This window comes from Sapajus apella, unplaced genomic scaffold (assembly GCF_009761245.1).
Source record: "Sapajus apella isolate SASKATOON/1434 unplaced genomic scaffold, GSC_monkey_1.0 scaffold27, whole genome shotgun sequence".
NCBI lineage: Eukaryota > Metazoa > Chordata > Mammalia > Primates > Cebidae > Sapajus > Sapajus apella.
The window spans coordinates 15,668,122-15,687,561 of NW_022436967.1; the positions used below are offsets into that span (position 1 = coordinate 15,668,122).

The 19,440-nt window shown below is 39.8% G+C and overlaps 1 long non-coding RNA gene across 1 annotated transcript in view; it reads right to left on the reverse strand.

Annotated features, from left to right (window-relative positions):
* The window catches only part of LOC116560841, a 25,589-nt gene extending 10,661 nt beyond the window's left edge, over positions 1-14,928 (reverse strand). The window contains exon 1 of the long non-coding RNA XR_004273166.1: positions 14,915-14,928. This is a non-coding gene — a long non-coding RNA (uncharacterized LOC116560841). The remainder of the gene's footprint in view (positions 1-14,914) is intronic.
* Between the last annotated feature and the right edge of the window lie 4,512 nt (positions 14,929-19,440).

A 19,440-nucleotide genomic window follows, 5' to 3' on the forward strand; every position in this document is an offset into this window, starting at 1 on the left:
AAAGAAAGAAAGAAAGAAAAAGAAAGAAAGAAAGAAAGAAAGAAAGAGAAAGAAGGAAGGAAGGAAGGAAAGGAAGGAAGGAAGGAAGGGAGAGAAAGAAAAGAAGTAGAAATCATTGACCGGGCCTGGTGGCTCACACCTGTAATCCCAGCACTTTGGGAGGCCAAGGCGGGCAGAACACCTGAGGTTAGGAGTGCCAGACAAGCCGGACCAACATGGAGAACCCCTGTCTCTACTAAAAATACAAAAAAATTAGCTGAATGTGGTGGCGCATGCCTGTAATCCCAGCTACGTGGGAGGCTGTGAGGCAGAAGAATCACTTGAACCTGGGAGGTGGAGGTTGCAGTGAGCAAAAAGAGTGAAACTCTGTCTCAAAAAAAAAAAAAAAAAGAAAAGAAAGAAAGAAATCATCTTGCCTGAATAGCCTCTTCCTTTGATTCGTTTTTAAAATTATATATCTACACCACTCTCTTCTACCGCTTTGCTAAAAGGCAGGGCTCTCCTCCTCTCCAGAGCTAATCGCCCCACTCCTTCTTTAATTTATTTTGAAGGCAATATTGATTGCATATTATGTGCCAGGAACATATAAAACATATAAGGTATTTTGATTCAGAGATGAGTGACCTAGGCTTTGAGGAGCTCACAGTTATTTTAGGAAGATCAGATTGGCAAGGAAATGAACCATCACCACGCAGTGAAGTGCATAAGAAAGTATGGAAGCCTAAGAGAACCAAAAAGCAAACCGAGATTCTATACGATTTTCTGTCCTTCCAAATTATCACACCCAAAAGACAAAATCACTTACAAATGAGTTTTTCCCTTTGAGGGTCCTCCACTCACTCTGCTTCTGTTTGCAGCCTAAGGACACATCAGACTTGCCATTGTCACAAGGTACTGAGAACTGGCATCTGTAGCTACAAATGATGTCTCTCTTCAAAGCTTGGGAAACCTGCTCCACCTATCATTAAACATTCCACAATGATTTATTCAGAAGAGCTACCGTCTCAGCTGAATTTTAAAATAAGTGCCTGGGCCAGGCATGGTGGCTCATGCCTATAATCCCAGCACTTTGGGAGGCTAAGGCAGGAGGATTACTTGAGGCTAGAAGTTTGAGACCAGCCCTGGCAACATAGGGACACCCCTGTCTCTATCAAAAAAAAAAAAGAAGAAGAAGAAGAAGGAGAGGAAATTTACATTAACTGTGCATGGTAGCACATGCCTGTAGTCCCAGCTACTTGGGGGGCTGAGGTGGGAGGATCATTTGAGTCTGGAAGGTCAACACTGCAGTGAAGGCATGGTCACACCACTGCACTCCAGCCTGGGCAACAGAGGGAGACCCTGTCTCAAAAAACAAGTAAATAAAATAATTTGTTTGAATTTAATATGAATTTTATATGCTTTTACTAAAGTACACACCCATGCACCCCTGCAAGGACATGTCCTGCCAGATTTCAAAGTCACCTCAAATATCACATTCTTTCAGTTACTCATATGCAGTAAACAGTCATTTATTCATTCCTGCTTTCTCAACCCCATGACTCTCTCTAACACTTTCAGAGCTTCACTTCTCCTGGCTTTTGATTCTCTGCCTTTTAACAGAAACATGCCTGTCCCATCTGATGTTCTACACAGGCTGGGTGTCCTGCCCACCCCCATTTTTCTCCTTCCATTTAGCACAAAAGCTCACAAGAGTTTACTATAGCCCCCTTTACTTTCACATGACACATTCTCTCTTCAACAATGTGTAATGTGGCATCAGGCCCCATGCTTTCAAAAGCCAACTATAGTCTTGCACTTCACAAACCCAGCAGGCTATTCTCAGGCTTCATTTGCTTTGCCGTGAACTTCTCTGCAGATTTGCGTTCTTTGCTGGCGTTATCCTCCTTTCTGCCACTGTCTCCCCCTTTGCTTTTATGAAACAATTCTCACCTGGGCTGCACCTTACTAATCTTTCTTTGCTTTCTCCTTTTCCTCCCTCATCTTGTAAATAAGAGTACTAGCCAAAATCTAGTTCTTGTTGAGTAGTTTTACTCATTTCCAAGGTTTCAACTAGCACTCAATTAATATGGCCCTTAAATGTACATTTCTAGCCAGGACTCTCTCTGGAACTCCAATCTTGCATTCCAAACTACATACGTGACATTTTCAAGAAAATGAACTACAGATATTTCAAACACCGTACCTAAAACCCCAGATTCTTCTGGCTCCTCTTTCTCTCCCAGTCTTCAAACCTGAAATTCTAGAGTAAGTTTTTAATCTTTCCCCTCATATCTATTTAATTTCCCAATTTTCTAAGTACTTTCTTCCCAGCATCTCCACTTTTCTCGTTGCCTTCACCCTAATCAGGACCTTAATACACACACCTAGATTACAGCAACCGTCTTCTAACCAGTTTCTCTGCCTCGGGCATTCCATCCCCAGCCAGTCTGTCCTGTACATTTCCAGTAAGTGAAACTTCCTAGATGATAACATCACTACCCTGCCCAAATGTCTTTCATGGCTTCCCAAAATCTAGAGGGCGAAGATGTGTAAACTGATCATGATGGCCAGCCACAAGCAAATCCTAACCTACGTTTTAGATTCATCTCCTATAACACGCCGTGCCAGCGAAACTGCTGTATTAGCCTGCTTGAAAATACTTACATGTCTTTGGTCACTGTTCCCTAAAAGAGGACACATGCTCCCTCGTCACTTCTCACCAAATATACTCCCATTTTTCCAAGGCTTGTTTCAAGCCCCACCTCATCCCAATTCTAGGTCATTCCCACATCCTGTGCTTCTTGAGCTTTCTGGGTCATGGTACTCCCTACGCAATTCCCTTCAAACTAGTTTGAGTATGCCTTATGAAATCAATTACATTTTTATATTTAACTGTTGGGTTTGGAGGTGTTTGAGGATGTATGTCATATGATCTCTTAGGACAGTTACTGTCGTGGTGGCACAGAAGAAACCATTGCAGGGTCAAGACATTAGGTGATGAAGGAAAAGCAGATATGTGTATTACGGTACAAAGTCAAAGAGAAAATACACTTGAATTTCAATCTGAGAAAACATTACTAAGGCTTTATTTCATGTGAAAAAGTGGAAATTAGCATGATTTTAGGAAAAACAGTGAGAACATTAATGAGGCCAGAAAAGACTGTTCCCTCAGGAATTTTGTGGTGAGATGTTGTCAGATAAAACAGTTGATAATGAACTTAGCAAGAAAGTACACGTTTAAATATGGTTATATTCCAATACAAAATTCATTAATTTCCTAATAATTTCTGTGACGGGAAATTATAATTCAACCGAAGCACTGGCGAACAGCTGATTTTTATAGAACACCATCTTTAAATGATAATAAGAATGAACATACAATCCCTTTTCTATTCAAATTGTCAACATTCATTTACTGCTTACTTCAGCTCTGCTAAGCATCATTTTTCAAAATTCTACTTTAGAAAATGGAGAACCCAAACCCAGTTACTATGGTAATCTGGATTTCCTCCATTATGTTTCCTACAATTTTTTTTTTGTTTATAACTTTTTCCAAAGGTGAAATGTCAATGACACTGATTTTAGCAGCCCGTATTTGCTAGAGCCTGTCTTTTTTCAGAGCCTCTGTCTCATCAACTGAAAAGTTCAAGGGTGTGTTAGCCTTGATATTTGCAGCAATGAAACATAATGTTCCTGCACGTTTTTTCTTTTCCTCTTTTCAGGTTTTCTTATTTTTGTGTTTATTTTCTCATGGTTTTAAAACTTACCCTACCAAATTCCCAAGTCTGGAATTATTTTCTGTCACTGCAGTCATTGAAGCATAGTATTTTTTTGTTTGCCATCCGGAACATCCTACAGTTCTACTCAGAGGGGAAGAGGAGAAGAAAGGGGCAGCAGGTGCTGAAGTTCTATTCACAAGGGCACTGACCCTCGGCAGGGGCGTGACAGGGCTTTAAAATAGGATTAGACACCCAAACAAGGAAAAGGTCACACTTGACATTTCCACTGGAAATACCAATGCAAATAGAGCTGATCCTAGGGACATTTTTCACACACACACACACACACACACACACACACACACACACACACAATTTTGAAGTGGTTTAAGAAAAAAATGATAAATTTCAATGAATTATTTTCTTAAAAGCTTAAAAAAGCAACTATTGGAAATAGGGCACAATAATAATGGCAACAAATGAGTCAAAAATTCACGAGAAATGTCTTCTATTGTTTGTTATTTTTAAGGATTCATTACATTATTTTGTCATAAGAAGAAAACCAAGGATGGAGTTGATGGGGGAAGTAACATAAAGATCTGGACATGTTGATTTTGATATATACAAATTCTCAATATTTTTTAAAACTTAGTCCCTAATCACTGTCATCCCCATTTCTACTTACAAATTGTCCCATCTGTCTCCTGAATAATTAATAATAGAATAATGATAACATTTTCTCTCCCAATTTTTCATTTCATATTAAAGTAACTGGCCAGGCACAGTGGCTCACACTTGTAATCCTGACATTTTGGGAGGCCAAGGCTGGAGAACTGCTTGAGCCCAGGAGTTCACGATCAACCTAGGCAAAGAAGTGAGACCGTTTCTCTACAAAAAAATAAAAAATTAGCCAGGTATTGTGGTGTACACCTGTGACACCAGCTACTCAGGAGGCTGAGGAGGGAGGATCACTTCATCTTAGGAGGTCGAGGCTGCAGTGAGCCATAATTGTGTCACTGAACTCCAGCCTGGGCAACAGAGCAAAATCCTGTCTCAAAAAAATAAAAATTAAAAATTAAACGAGCTGACCAAAGCATCTAATACCAAAGTAAAATTTGGAGGCACCTGGAAGAGGAAATTTGTCACAAGCTGCTTCAGTATCCACCAATACCTCTTGAAGATTTCCACATCATTCTTCAAAAAGGAGACTGCCCGTGAGCCCATTGCATAATTCTGAAAATTCATGAGCCTTCCAGCTCCAAAATGTTGTGCCTTCATTGGTACAACAGAGACATGTATGTCTATTAACAACATTCCCAAAGTAAGCTAGACCAACACAGGTTTATTCCAAAACAAAGAATTCTTAAAGGCATAAGTAAATTCTAGAGGCCTGCATGTATACAGTTATTCAAAGAAGTCCAAGAAAAACATATCTCCTGCATAGATTCCAATTTTAATATATTAGACATACATAAAGGGAGGTTCATCTATACACAAATTGTATGTTAAGATTCTTGAACGTTTGACTATGGAAAAAAATCAAAATCAAACCTACCCTAGAGAAGCTAAAACTCTTTAAGTGAAGAACTGTCCTGAAATAACACAGTGGGACATGAGGTTTGGGGTGAAGGTAGTAGATTCTTCTTGACTCTCCTCCAATGACTACAGGTTTTAAAACTGCCTACCACATTGAAATGATGTAATTTAGTCTTTTATTAATCACAGTCACCCAAAGTTGTCAGAGTGTCTAGTATAAGATTACCTTGAGTTTTAACTAAAAGCAAAAGCAGAGAAAAAAAAAAACAACCCTCCCCTGAGGAAATGTATGATTCCATTAAGTTATTTGAAATTATTGCAACAAATTCAAAGACCAGCATAAATACCTATGCAAGCACCTAGGAGCCCCATATCTCAACTTGATAGAGCTTCTATAAACTGAAGCAGCATTCACAAAGTTTGGCTGCATTGAGCCCTGAACATGCTTCACCACATTCTATTCTCACAAATTGAGTGTAATATAGTCATGCACTGCCTTACAACAGGTCTATGTCCGGAAAGACGTGTCATGAGGCTACCTTGTGGTTGCATAAACATCATAGTGTCCTTACACAAACCTAGCATACACTCTCTACACACCTAAGCTATATGAGATAGCCTACTGCTCCTAGGCTACACACCTATACAGCATGTGACTGTACTGTAGGCGGTTGTAACATAATAGTATTTGTATATCTAAATGTAACTAAATATAGAAAAAGTACAGTAAAAATAACTATAAAAGTATATGGTGTTAAATAAAAAACAAAAACCAGGCTGGGTGCCTATAATCCCAGTTTGGGATGCTGAGGCAGGTGGATCACGAGGTCAGGAGATCAAGACCGGCCTGGCCAACATGGCAAAACACTGTTTCTACTAAAAATACAAAAAAAAATTAGCTGGGCATGGTGGCACATGCCTGTAGTCCCAGCTACTCCAGAGGCCAAGGCAGGAGAATCTCTTGAATCCGGGAGGTGAAGGTTGCAGTGAACCAAGATTGTGCCACTGTACTCCAGCCTGGTGACAGAGCAAGACTCCATCTCAAAAAACAAACAAACAAACAAACAAAATAAACAGTATAAAATGGATGCTACACCTGATCAGGTGGCTCACGCCCTAGCATTTTGGGAGGCCGAGGGAGGTGGATCTCTTGAGCCCAGGAGTTCAAGTCCAGTCTGGGCAACATGGTGAAACCCCACCTCTATAAAAAAATACAAAAAATTAGCCAGGCCTGGTGGTGCCTATAATCCCAGCTACGCGGGAGGCTGAGGTGGGAAGGCTTGAGCCTGGGAGGTAGAGGTTGCAGTGAGTCGAGCTCATGTCATTGCACTCCAGCCTGCCTCAAATAAAAATAGGTACACATGTATAGGGCCGTTACCATGAATGGAGCTTGCAGGACTGGAAGTTGCTATGGGTGAATCAATGAGTGGTGAGTAAATGTGCAGGCCTAGGACATTACTGTACACTACTGTAGACTTTATAAACACCGTACACAGGCAACACTAAATTTATAAAAAATATTTTTCTTTAATAATAAATTAACATTAGCCTACTGTAACTTCTTTACTTTATAAATGTTTTAAATTATTAAATTTCTGACTTTTTGGTAATGACACTTAGCTTAAAACACAAACATATTGTACAGTGTCATAAACTATTTTCTCTCTTTATATCCTTATTCTATAAGATTTTTTCTATTGTTTCTTTTTTCCTTTTTAAGCTTTTTTGTTAAAAATGAAGACACAAACATACACATTAGCCTAAGCCTACACAGGAACAAGATCATCAATATCAGTATTTTCCACCTCTACATGCTGTTCCACTGGAAGGTCTTCAGGGGCAATAACATGCATGGAGCCATCATCTCCTATAATAACTATGCCTTCTTTTGGAATACCTCCTGAGGGACCCGCCTGAGGCTCTTCTTGAGGTGTCACTCTTTTCAGACATACATCCATGGTGGTTTGCTTGGTTTGTTTCATTTTTTTCACGATAGATTTGCTTTTAAACAGATAATGATGCACCGTGAACATTCTTCTCTATGAATGAAAACCTTCCAGCATTGGGCGGGGGTCTATGTTTCCAAATGTTTTAAGGAGTTTGTTGAGGTCTGCAAAAGCTTCTGCTAAAGCCTTCACTGTGAATTTTCATGTAGGTTTTTCCTTTTCTTCTCCTGCAGTTTTCTTTTCTCTTGCCTATTCTTCAGCTATGTGTTCCTGTTCCATCAAAATCTTATGTATGGAACCACCATCATGTATGTGGTCCCACATTGAAGTCTCATTATGCATCACGTGGCTGATATCTAAATTGTCCATCACCCTTAATGAAATCCAAGAACTTGTCATAGAGGAAAATATCTTTCATTAAAGAGCAGTTTTCAGGTCACAGTTGCTATCTTTTTAACTACATGATATTCAGCTTCTACGGATATTAACTGTAATGGACACCATTGAAATAAGTGAGAAATTGACTTTATATTAAACTGGGCAACAGAGGAAGACAAGATCCAGTCTCAGAAAAGGAAAACAAAAGAAAAGAAAGCTCATCTCCATCTCAAAATGTGATAAACACATACTTTTTTTCTGGAATTTTTATAGTTTTAATCTAATATTTATTACACTGTATAGTAAAAGAGTGAAACCCTTTTTTTCTACAACTACTTGGTCAGGTCTCTCAACCAACTTGCCCTTTAGCCAAGGCTTTTTTATTTTAATTTTTTATTTTTTTCTGAGATGGAGTTTCACTCTTGTCGCCCAGACTGGAGTGCAATGACAAGATCCCGGCTCATGGCAACCTCTGCCTCCCAGGTTCAAGCAATTCTCCTGTCTCAGCCTCCCAACTAGCTGGGACTACAGGTGCCTGCCACCATGCCCAGCTAATTTTTGTATTTTTATTAGAGACAGGGTTTCACAATGTTGGCCAGGCTGCTCTCTAACTCCTGGCCCCAGGGGATCCACCCACCTTGGCCTCCCAAAGTGCTGGGATTACTGGTGTGAGCCACTGTGATCAGCATTCAAGTCTTTTTTTAAATATATATATTTTATATATATATATATTATATATATATATGAACTATCATTATAAATATGAAGAACTTCCTGAGAGCTCTCTACCTTACTATTGGCTTGTTTATTCTTATTTCGGTACCACACAGTTTAATTTTTGTCACTTGGGAGACTTATAAAGTCATTAGTTATTATTTAAAAAAAAAATAAGTCATGACATTTTCATATGTTTAGTCTTCTAGACAAACTTTGGAATAATTTTGGTCAAGTACCTGCAGGAAACTATTGATGCCGTGATTAGGAATGCGTTAGATCTATAAACTAATTCGGAAATGACTGTCGACTTGATCACATTCAGTCTTTCCATCAGAAGCAAAGTACGTCTTTATGTTTCTATAACATTCAAGTAAATATTTATTATTATTATTGATTAAATCTCTTCCTCTGTTCTTCCTCCTTGGCGGTTATTGCCGCTGAATACGAATTCTATTGATTTTGGATTGATTCATTACCTGGCCACTTTATGGAAATTTCCTATATTAAATGTTTCTAAGTTGATTCTCTGTATTTTTCTAGATATAAGAAATTATTATTATTATTTAAGACAGTCTCGCTCTGTCGCCCAGACTGGAGTGCAGTGGCACTATCTCAACTCACCGCAACCTCCACCTCCCGAGTTCAAATGACTTTCATGCCTCAGCCTCCCAAGTACCTGGGATTATAGGCACACCCCACCACGCCTGGCTAATTTTTTTAATTTTTAGTAGAGACAGGTCACCATGTTGTCCAGGCTGGTCTCAAACTCCTGAGCTCAGGCAATCTGCCCACATTGGCCTCCTAAAGTGCTGGGATCACAGGCATGAGCCACCATGCCAGGTCAGGAATTAGTATTATTTCTTATAATAATAATTAATATAATTACTATAAGAATTATTATCATCATAAATAATAATAATTTGGCCTCTTCCTTTTCTATTTATTATACTTCCCATTTCTACTTCAGATGAAATAATGTTAAATAGTAAGTTATAGATGCAATCCTTGTCTTATTCCTGATTTTCTCCCCAGTGGTTTATTGTTAAATTCAATCTTGATTTTAAGTTAGAATGGATATTCTTTATCATTTAGGGTTTCTGACAGATTCAGGACCAAAACTCAGAAAAGTCATTCATGGGGTATTAAACAATAGTCATTCTGTGATGGCATCCAACCTCACTGTCTGATTTATATCAGGCCTAGAAACCTCATTTAAAAAACTAAATCTTTTATATAATTGAGACTAACCATATACAAATGGTTGAAGGACTGGATTTGGAGGAGGAAAACTTAAACAACAGAAACTCAATTTCAGGAAGAGAAAGTAGGAGCCCTGAGATTAAAGAAACTAGGCCGGGCGCAGTGCCTCACACCTGTAATCCCTACATTTTGGAGGCCAAGGCAGGTGGATTGCCTGAAGTCAGGAGTTCGAGACAAGCCCGACCAGTATGGTGAAATCCCATTTCTACTAAAAATACAAAAATTAGGCAAGCGTGGTGGCGGGCACCTGTAATCCCCGCGACATTGGAGGCTGAGGCAGGAAAATCACTTGAGCCAAGGAGGAGGAGGTTGCAGTGAGCCGAGATGGTGCCACTTCACTCTAGCCTGGGTTACAGAGTGAGACTCCCACCTCAAAAAAAGAAAAAGAAATTCACAAAGAGAAAGAATTGGGGCCGGATTTAATCACAGTATCTGAGGAAAAGGAATTGTGGTTCCACCACAAAATGAAACTATTCTTGAATAAAGTATTTATTAAAATTCATTTATTTTCTTTCTTGTTGATACAAAAACAATTTAAGATTATTAGTATGCCTCATTATATAGATTTGTTCATATACCATCATCCCGATAGCAGTTTTGTTTCCTTTTATAATAGTTGGTAAATTTTTTATTTTCATTTTACCCAGAGTTAAAGCATTTCATGAATTGTCAAACACACTTTTTTGCACATTTTACAACTCTGAAGTTGAGATGCATCTGAAAAGCAAAGGTGTATCCATTTCACAGATGCCAGATATTTGTTGCCATTACAATTAATCATTTGTTGGTTTTTTTTTCGAAGCAGGGTCTCACTCTCTTGCCCAGGCGGGAGTGCAGGGATGCAATCTTGGCTCCTCCTGGACTCAAGCAACCCTTCCACCTCAGCCTTCCCCATAGCTGGGGCTACAGGCACACACCACCACGTCCAGCTAATTTTTTGTATTTATTGTAGAGACAAGGTTTCACCATGTTGCCCAGGCTGTTCTCAGAACTGCTAGGCTCAAGCTATCTACCTACCTCGGCCTCCCAAAGTGCCGAAATTATAGGCGTGAGCCACCACACCCAACCAATCATTTGTTTCAGGTTTTGTATTTCATTTTTATTTTATGGCATTGAGGTTAGACAATCTGGTCTATTCAGCTTCTACCTGGGAAGAACTTAATGAGGTTCTCTTTTCTCAATGCAATCAATTTTTGAAACTATTTCACAAGCATTAAAAAAGTGTGTTCTTTGATTATACAAAGTTCAACAATTGTAAACTCAACTTAATTACATGCAAAATTTCCATGTCTATAATATTACCTACTTGATTTGTCAAAAGCTGAAAAAAGCTGTGGAATATTATTATATTCCACAGCAATTTATTTGTGTCCACCGTTCTATGCATTTCCAGTTTTTACTTTATACTGATTGATTCCTATTATTATAATACCTATATATATGATTCAGTTTATGCAGATTTATGGATTCTTTTTCCATAGCATAGGCAGTGCTTTTTATCAATGTAAAATGACCCCAAACACCAATTTGATTCCTTCTTTTTGCTCTATAAGTTTTGTGGTATTTGTAAATTCCTCTCATATTCTGGCAATAGGATGGCTATTAGTCTTATTTTTCAGTATTGCTAAAGAGGTTTCATTTTATTTGGAGCCTCTGGGTACATGTTTTTCATGGAAATTTAGAAGAGGCTAAGTCAAATTTAATTTGAAACAGAAGCGATCCCAGAACAAAAAACATGCAGAATGCCTACAATCTACCACTCTCTGCGTTGAGTACTTTACAAATATCAGCTTATTTAAACATCTCGATAACTTCATTAGATGGACAGGTGTGCTTCTAACTCCTGCAGTTGGGGGCCACTGCATGAATGGAGGGCCAGTTCCCACATCCAGCTCTGTCCAGTGCCACGGGCCTCTCACACACAGTAGGGAACGCTACAGCCCTCGGCAGCCCTGCTCCATCTAATTTCCATCCTCCTTTGCTGATCCCTTCTCTCAGTGGCAGCATTATGGCACCATGGTCCACCCTATGAAGACAAACCTGAGAAACAGTCCTGTACTGGCCCTGAAAGCAGGCCCTGCTGTTTGGATCTAAAATTCTGGGTTCCAGGATCCCCAGAACATGGGGAGGCACAGGCCTGGGAGGGCGGGCCATGTCACCTTGGACTTGCAGATTCCCAGCCTCATAAGAAAGATGAAGTCAGAGAAGGGGAGCACAGGGTCCTCTAAAGCTGGGAAGGTCAGTGCACCAGGATAAGGCCTGGTTTCCTAGGTCTAAGCGCGATACTGGAAGAAGATCGTGTTCCCTGCCAGTGTTAGAGACTGGCCTTGAACTTGTATTTGTCCAATCCTAAGTCCATTCTTTCTAACTTTAGTATGTTAATGTATGTGGATTATAGAGGTACAGTGGTTCCAAACAATGGGCTACAGTATTCCGAAAAGGACTTTGAGCTTTTCAAAGTTAAAAATATATATATAAGGTATAGAAAGCAAGTCTCCTCATGCTGGTTGCCTTATTTGTTGAGGAAGAAACGAGCTACTGAAGCTACTGTTACTAAATTTATGCTTATTTACCTTCATTCAGATATCCTCCTAAGAACTTAGATTTTAGGTGGACTCAGAGAAGTACCCCAATTGCCTTTTGTGTCAGAAAGCAACGTTGGAAGTAAATACACAAGGTGCTCCACTGCCAGGCAAGGCCTTCCTGTCCATCTCCATTGTGCCTAGGAGGAGCTGAGATTCCTTGTCCCAAGGGCCAATTTCTCAAATCAAAAAAATATATTCTAAATAGGTTTGCCTCCTGCCTCCCACAAGGGAGCCTGGCACACAGCTAATGGGCTCCAGCAGGACCCTCAGAGCCTGAAAGATGTACCATAATTTCCCTTTTGTGACTAACAGCAGTTCCCTGGTGCGACACACAGTATTTTACATGTAGCAATGAATGGTTCATTAGCTCATTCCTCATCCTCTAAGCTGTGTGTAAGCTGGATTCCTTCTTCAGTGTGTTCATTTAACTTCTTCCCATATTTCCTCAATAAGTTTTTCTTTCAATTTCATTAGGATGCCTTTTTTTAAAAGTCATTCTGTACTTTTGCCATTCTAAAGTCACCACAGTCTCTCCATTCTCATGTTTAATAAGGCCATTTTCCTTCTCGTGGGTTTCTCCCCTTCAATTACTCATAAAACTCTCCTCTAGGGTGACGTTTGTCACTATCAGCTGAGTTGACCTTCTCACTGTGGTCATCTTTTCCACTCCATCTGCCTTATGACTGAAAAACACTATACCACCTAACTTACATTATACATTCTAGGTGGAGACAATTGGAGATTGTGATATAGGCTAGAAGTAAGCTTTTGTTTGTTTTAGCTTAGATGGTCATGGAGGGGTGGATGAGCTTATGGTGTATGCTTAAATCAAGCATCCAAAACTGCATGATAACAACTGCAAAGGCTGAAATAGAAGCTCCAACAGACCGGCACACCTCTGAGGAGAGCCTCAGTAATGAAGGGATCAGAGAGAACGGAGGAGGATGAAAACACCAGTGAAAGAGTTGCTTCTGTTTATGTCTACTCACCGGATATACAAATTACTAATGATGAGCAACGCTACAAGCAAATCTTTTAATCATGCCTTTTTCTAGCTACCAGTGATGACGGCAGCATTGGCAACTTTCCCAGAACGGCACATGTGTGAGTTCCTCTATCTGATAGTGAGTAGTGTGGATATCAACTACTATCTGATGTAGCCAAACTTTTTTTAATTTAGGAAATTATCATTTAATCAGACACAGTTTGTTCCATTCTGTTCTTGGTTGAGTTCATGGATTAGAAAAGCCCAGGACATCAAAACCTAACCTGTGATAAGATTTAGAATTGCTTATTCTTAAGGACCTTCAAAAAACTTTCACCTACTTTGAATGTTCCTACTTTAAAAATTTAAAACAAAGGAAAGTAAAAATTAAGTATAAAAAGTAAAGATATATAAAAATTCTTTCCTGCAGTTACTTTCATCTGAGTTTTTTTCCACTGAACTATACATAGATTCTTTATTTTTTTTAATTTAGGAGAGTTTAGTAATTAAAAACTATGAATTTTTCTTCCATTTTATAAAAGTAATTGTAATTGAAAACAATCAGGGAAAAAAAATCCACCAGCAAATAGAACTGAAATATTTTCGAAAAGATCAATGTTACTTCTCCAACATGTTTAACAATTAATGTGATATACAGTTTAAATTATTTTAGCCTATAAATTTTGAATATTTAAAAATTACTCTTTGTTCAGTATAACTAATAGTAGCTGCCATCATTTTCTTCTGCCTCTCCAAACATCATTAGACTTTAAAATTCTAATGATTCAGACAGGGTTTGGTTTTTCTGTTTTTTTGAAACCGAGTTTGTTACCCAGGCTGGAGTGCAACGGCACGATCTTGCCTCACCGCAACCTCCACCTCCCAGGTTCAAGCGATTCTCCAGCTTCAGCCTCCCAAGTAGCTGAGATTACAAGCATGTGCCACCACACCCAGCTAACTTCATATTTTCAGTAGAGATGGGGTTTCTCCATGTTGGTCAGGCTGGTCTTGAACTCCTGACCTCAGATGATCCCACCCACCTCGGCCTCCCAAAGTGCTGGGATTACAGGCGTGAGCCACCGTGCCCAGCCCAGACAGGGCTTTTTTCTCCATTTGAAAATAGCAAAACTATTTGCTCCCTGAGAGAGGGGATATTGTCTCACTCATTGTCTGTCTCCAGTACCACCTAGTTCAAAGTGGGTGGTCAATAAATATTTTTTGAAATCAAATGAAGTTTTTTTTAAAGACAGGGTCTTGCTCTGTCACCCAGTCTGGAGTACAGTGGTATGATCATGGCTCACTGTAGTCCCAATCTCCTGGGCTTGACTGATCCTCCCACCTCAGCCCCCCAAGTAGCTGGGACCACAGGTGTGCACCACCACGCCCAGCTAATTTTAAAATGTTTTTGTAGTCTTTATATTGCCCAGTCTGGTCTCGAATTCCAGAGCTCAAGCCACCCTCTTGCTTTGACCTCCCAAAGCATCGGGATTACAGGAGTGAGGCACCATGACCAGCCCAAATGAAATTTAAAATCAACTTTAAGCTCTCAAAATTTGCCACTTGTGAATAGCAGACTAAAAAAATAAAATAATAAAATAAAACCCCATTCTCCCTATGACAATGGAAACCAAAGCACCTAGCATCACCAAAATATATTAACATCTTAAATACTTGATTTATTATTTAAGGTATAACTCAGATACCAAGGGAATATAGTGTTGGGGTAAAAATAAAATCTTATTAATTTAGGCCAATAAAGGAGCTGACCAGCTCGACTAAGTACCATGGCCCATTATTTCACTATAGTACTGTTGTTCTAATTTATTCAGCATCTACCTATGCAGACCTTGAGGGTGTTTTAATATATAGAAAGTGTGACTTCCTAACTTTTAGATTTTGGTTGATTTGGATATACCTTTAAAGGTCATTGGTTTAGTGAATAAAATAATATCTCATTATCTAGTAGTATCAGAAATAAGAGATTTCAATTTTATATATTTTGAGATAACTATTGCTAAATCTAAATCTAAAGTGACCTACATACTTCCCTAGCTTGATAAGGAAAGTGAACGTAATTTAATTTTCCTGATGGCTCAGAGATTTCCTCATGAGCCTCCATCACTACACAATTTCACTACAATGGCAGCAGGACTCAGAGCAGGTAGGCTTCTTCTCCCTTCTAACACATGTATGTGTGTGATATGACACAGTTCACAGAATTGTTATGAACACATCAGCGCATTTAATTTGTATTAAGTGGTTCCAGACTGCCATACTTTTTACTTTCAGCAGTTGTTCTACATTCTAATTCGCTTTCAGGTTGTTTGGCTGTCACTGCCTGCAGCTAACGGTGCCTCCTTTGGGTTCCTCCCTAAAGACTTCTGATTATCAGTCTCCAGTTGTACATAACTTGAAACAGGAGATATCCAGATTTGTTAAAACTGTCTCTAAAATAGGCTGGGCATAGTGGCCCATGCCTATAATCCCAGAACTTTGGGAGGCTGAGGAGGGAGGATCACTTGAGGCTAGGAGTTTGAGAACAGCCTGGGCAACCCAGCAAGACCACATCTCTATAAAAAAGTAAAATTAGCCAGGTGTGGTGGCATGCACTTGTAGTCCCAGCTACTCAGGGGCTGAGGCAGGATAATTCCTTGAGTCCAGGAATTCGAGGCTGCAGTGAGCCATGGTCTCATCTGCAGCCTCAAATTCCTGCAGATGGTCTCATCACTGCACTCCAGCCTGAACCACAGAGTAAAGACCCTGTCTCTAAAATAAACAAACAAAACTATTTCTAAATGAACTTAGAATTGAAGTGAAGCTTTGGTAAATTCTATAAATATTAATGTTTACCAAGACCAGCTAGGCGGTAGAGACCCCCACCCAGGTGGCGCTGAAGGCATTAAGAAGCAGATACCCAGATATAACAGCAAAGTTGGACTATCTCGGGGCCAACAGTCTTCCGAACTGAGAACCTCAGGGGACTGCCAGCATTCTCGACGAGGCTGAGGGCCTCAAGAAGACTCTGAAACATGTATTCTCTCTGAACAGGTGATTATTATTAACAGCAGGTGTTCTGTGTTTTCTCATAGAACTAGGTAGGCAGCTGGTGCCTGCTTACCACTGATCAAGGACAAACCAGAAAGTATTCTCCCCAAGGGAGCCACGGGGGCACGGTCACATATCCCGTGCTTAACGAATTTAGCAAACAATATAATTTTATCATACACTCAGCATTTCTCAACAAATGTTCATAAGCCATGGCACATGGATTTTCTGATAGCCTTTGGACTTCACAAAGCCAGTATTCTTGAAGCTATTAACCATATTCCATCCATCCATCCACATAATATTTAGAGTGCCTCCCAGAATCAGAAACTAATATATAAGAGGATTACAATGATTAATAAAACAAATATGGTTATTACCCTAATGGAATGTACAATTTAGGAGACAGAAAGGCAATAAACAAGTGAACAAGCAAATAAACACTTAACTGCAACTGTGGTATGTATGTTCTCATTGTGATTATAGCAACCACAAATTCCCAACATGATCATTGTAGTATAATTACCTTCTATTTATATGGCTTAGTACTTTGTGGCATTTTCATGTTAACCACAAAAGTTAGGAAGTAAAATCCTTGACAAACAGGAAACTAAGATTCAGAGAGCTTTACAAGGTCAGTGGTCCAACCAGAGCTTCAACAAAGTAAATCTGATTTCTCCTGACCCTCATCTTGTGTTCTTTCCATTTGATGAAAGGATATAGCTTGGAACAAGCTCCATAGGGGAACTATCTTTCCTTCACTATCCCTAGGTTTTATCACCTACAATGTCCACTGCAATCTTTTGAGGCTGGTTCATTAACAGTTTGACAAGTTTGTGTTGGTTCTTTCAAAATTCTACCTCTACTCAGCAAGTTATTAAATACCCTTTGCAAAGTCACTCAATAAACAATGATAGTGGTTAAGAATAGGTTCTCAAGGGAGATAAGGTTTCATTTCAGGGATGTTTTCTTTTGGTCACCAGTAAAATATCTGAGCAGCACCATCCTGCAAAGCAAGATAGTAAGGCACTGGGAGGGACAAGGCAGTGAAGAAAGTTTAGTTACTTTAATTAAGAAGGTAGTGAACTTTATTCGTGAATACCACAAAGGAGGGGTAGCAAAGAAAAAGGACAGAGGACAAGGACCAGGGCTGAAAGTCATCAGCATTTCTTGAGCATCATCTGCTCAAGAAAGACCCCTGTGAATGTGTGAGCTGAGTTACATAAAGAGGCACAGAGACCCTGGAGCTCCTAAGACTAGAGTCACATGTCTGAAGACCAAGAGATCTGGGATTGTGCCAGCAAGATAATTTCAAGAACTTCAGAGAGCCCCATTTCAGTCAAGGGAATTAAACTCAAATTTTAGGGTGGCATGGGTGAAATAAAATACTAGGAAATATTGACAAATAAAATAATTTAACAAATTTCTTATTTATTTAATGAGAAAACAAATACCCAGTTAACTGACTCAAGACAGCCATTGCCATATGATAGTTTACGAAGGCTTTGTTTTTATTTATTTATTTATTTTTGTTTTTGAGATGGAGTTTCACTCCTGTTGCCCAGTCTGGTGTACGATGGAATGATCGTGGCTCACTGCAACCTCCACCTCCCAAGTTCAAGCGATTCTCCTGCCTCAGCCTCCCAAGTAGCTGGGATTACAAACACATGCCACCATGCCCAGCAAATTTTATATTTTTAGTAATAAAGGGTTTTGCCATGTTGGCCAGGCTGGTCTCACTCCTGACCTCCGGCAATCCACCGGTCTCAGTCTCTCAAAGTGCTCGGATTACAGGCGTGAGCCACCGCACCTAACCTACTTTCCATAAATTTTTAGGAAAACATTTTAATGGCCAGGCACGGTGGCTCTCGCCTGTAATCCCAGCACTTTGGAAGGCTGAGGTGGGCGGATTGCCTGAGCTCAGTAGTTCGAGACCAGCCTGGGCAACACGGTGAAACCCCATCTCTACCAAAATACAAAAAATTAGCCAGGTGTGGCTGCGTGCACCTGTAGTCCCAGCTACTCAGGAGGCTGAGGTAGGACAATTGCAAGAACCGGGGAGGCGGAGGTTGCGATGAGCCAAGATCGTGCCACTGCACTCCAGCCTGGGTGACAAAGTGAGACTCCGTCTCTAATTAAAAGAATCTGACCAGGTGCTATAGCTCATGCCTGTAATTCCAGGATCTCTTGAGGCCAGGAGTTCGAGACCAGCCTGGGCAACACGGTGGCTTCTCTACCAAAAGCACAAAAAGTATCCAGGCATGGTGGCACATACCTGTAATCCCAGCTACTCTGTGGGTTGAGGCAAGGAGAATTGCTTGAACCTGGGAGGCAGAGGTGGCAGTGAGCCAGGATCACACAACTACACTCTAGCCTGGGGAACACACTGAGACTCTGTCTCCAAAAGACAAAAAAAAAAAAAAAAAAAAAAATCTACTTTAGCTTACTTTAACTACTCTTTGTGATTATATACATAATAATCATCAAATTAGTTTTGTGACCTTTTATTACCATGCCTCTGTGCTCTCTTTAACCTTGCCACATTGTGTAGCAAATATAGTCGCCCTGTGTGACACTGGAAAACAGTTGTGATAAACTCTCTGGTATCTCCCAACACTACAAACCTATGAAACAAAACACAGACCAGAACTTCTGAACAAATCAGAAAGGTAGAATTCATTTTAAGCCACCATAACTGGCAGGCCAAGAGATAAGAAACAGCGTGGACATTAGCATTAAAAATTACCTACAACAAAAATTTAGGGTTGCATGGTCTGTAGACATTTTTTCCCTCAGAGAACTAAGAAACATCAGGTGTTTATTTTACTTTATTTTGAGACTAGGTCTCATTTTGTTGCCTAGGCTGCAGTGCAGTGGCACCAAACACTGCTGACTGCAACTTCAACCTCCCAGGCTCAAGCAATCCTCCTGCCTTAGCCTCCCAAGCGAGTAGCTGGGACTAGTGTCACCATGCCCAGCTAATTTTTTATATTTGTGGAGACAAGGTTACCCAGGCTGGTCTCAAACTCCTGAACTCAAGCCATCCTCCCACCTTGGCCTCCCAAATTGTTGAAATTACACGTGTGAGCCATCGCACCTCACCAAAATTTGAGATGTTTTAACAAACTTTAAAAAAAAATCCCAAAATGCTACTATGCCTGTGTAGCAGAATATTCACCTCCTGAGTGAAACTGAAGGTGTTAAAACAAAAATTTCAAATTTACCCACTTTACTAGTTCTGGCAGATATTCCTGAGAATTTTAAATCCAAAGAATTTGAGGACTATTATA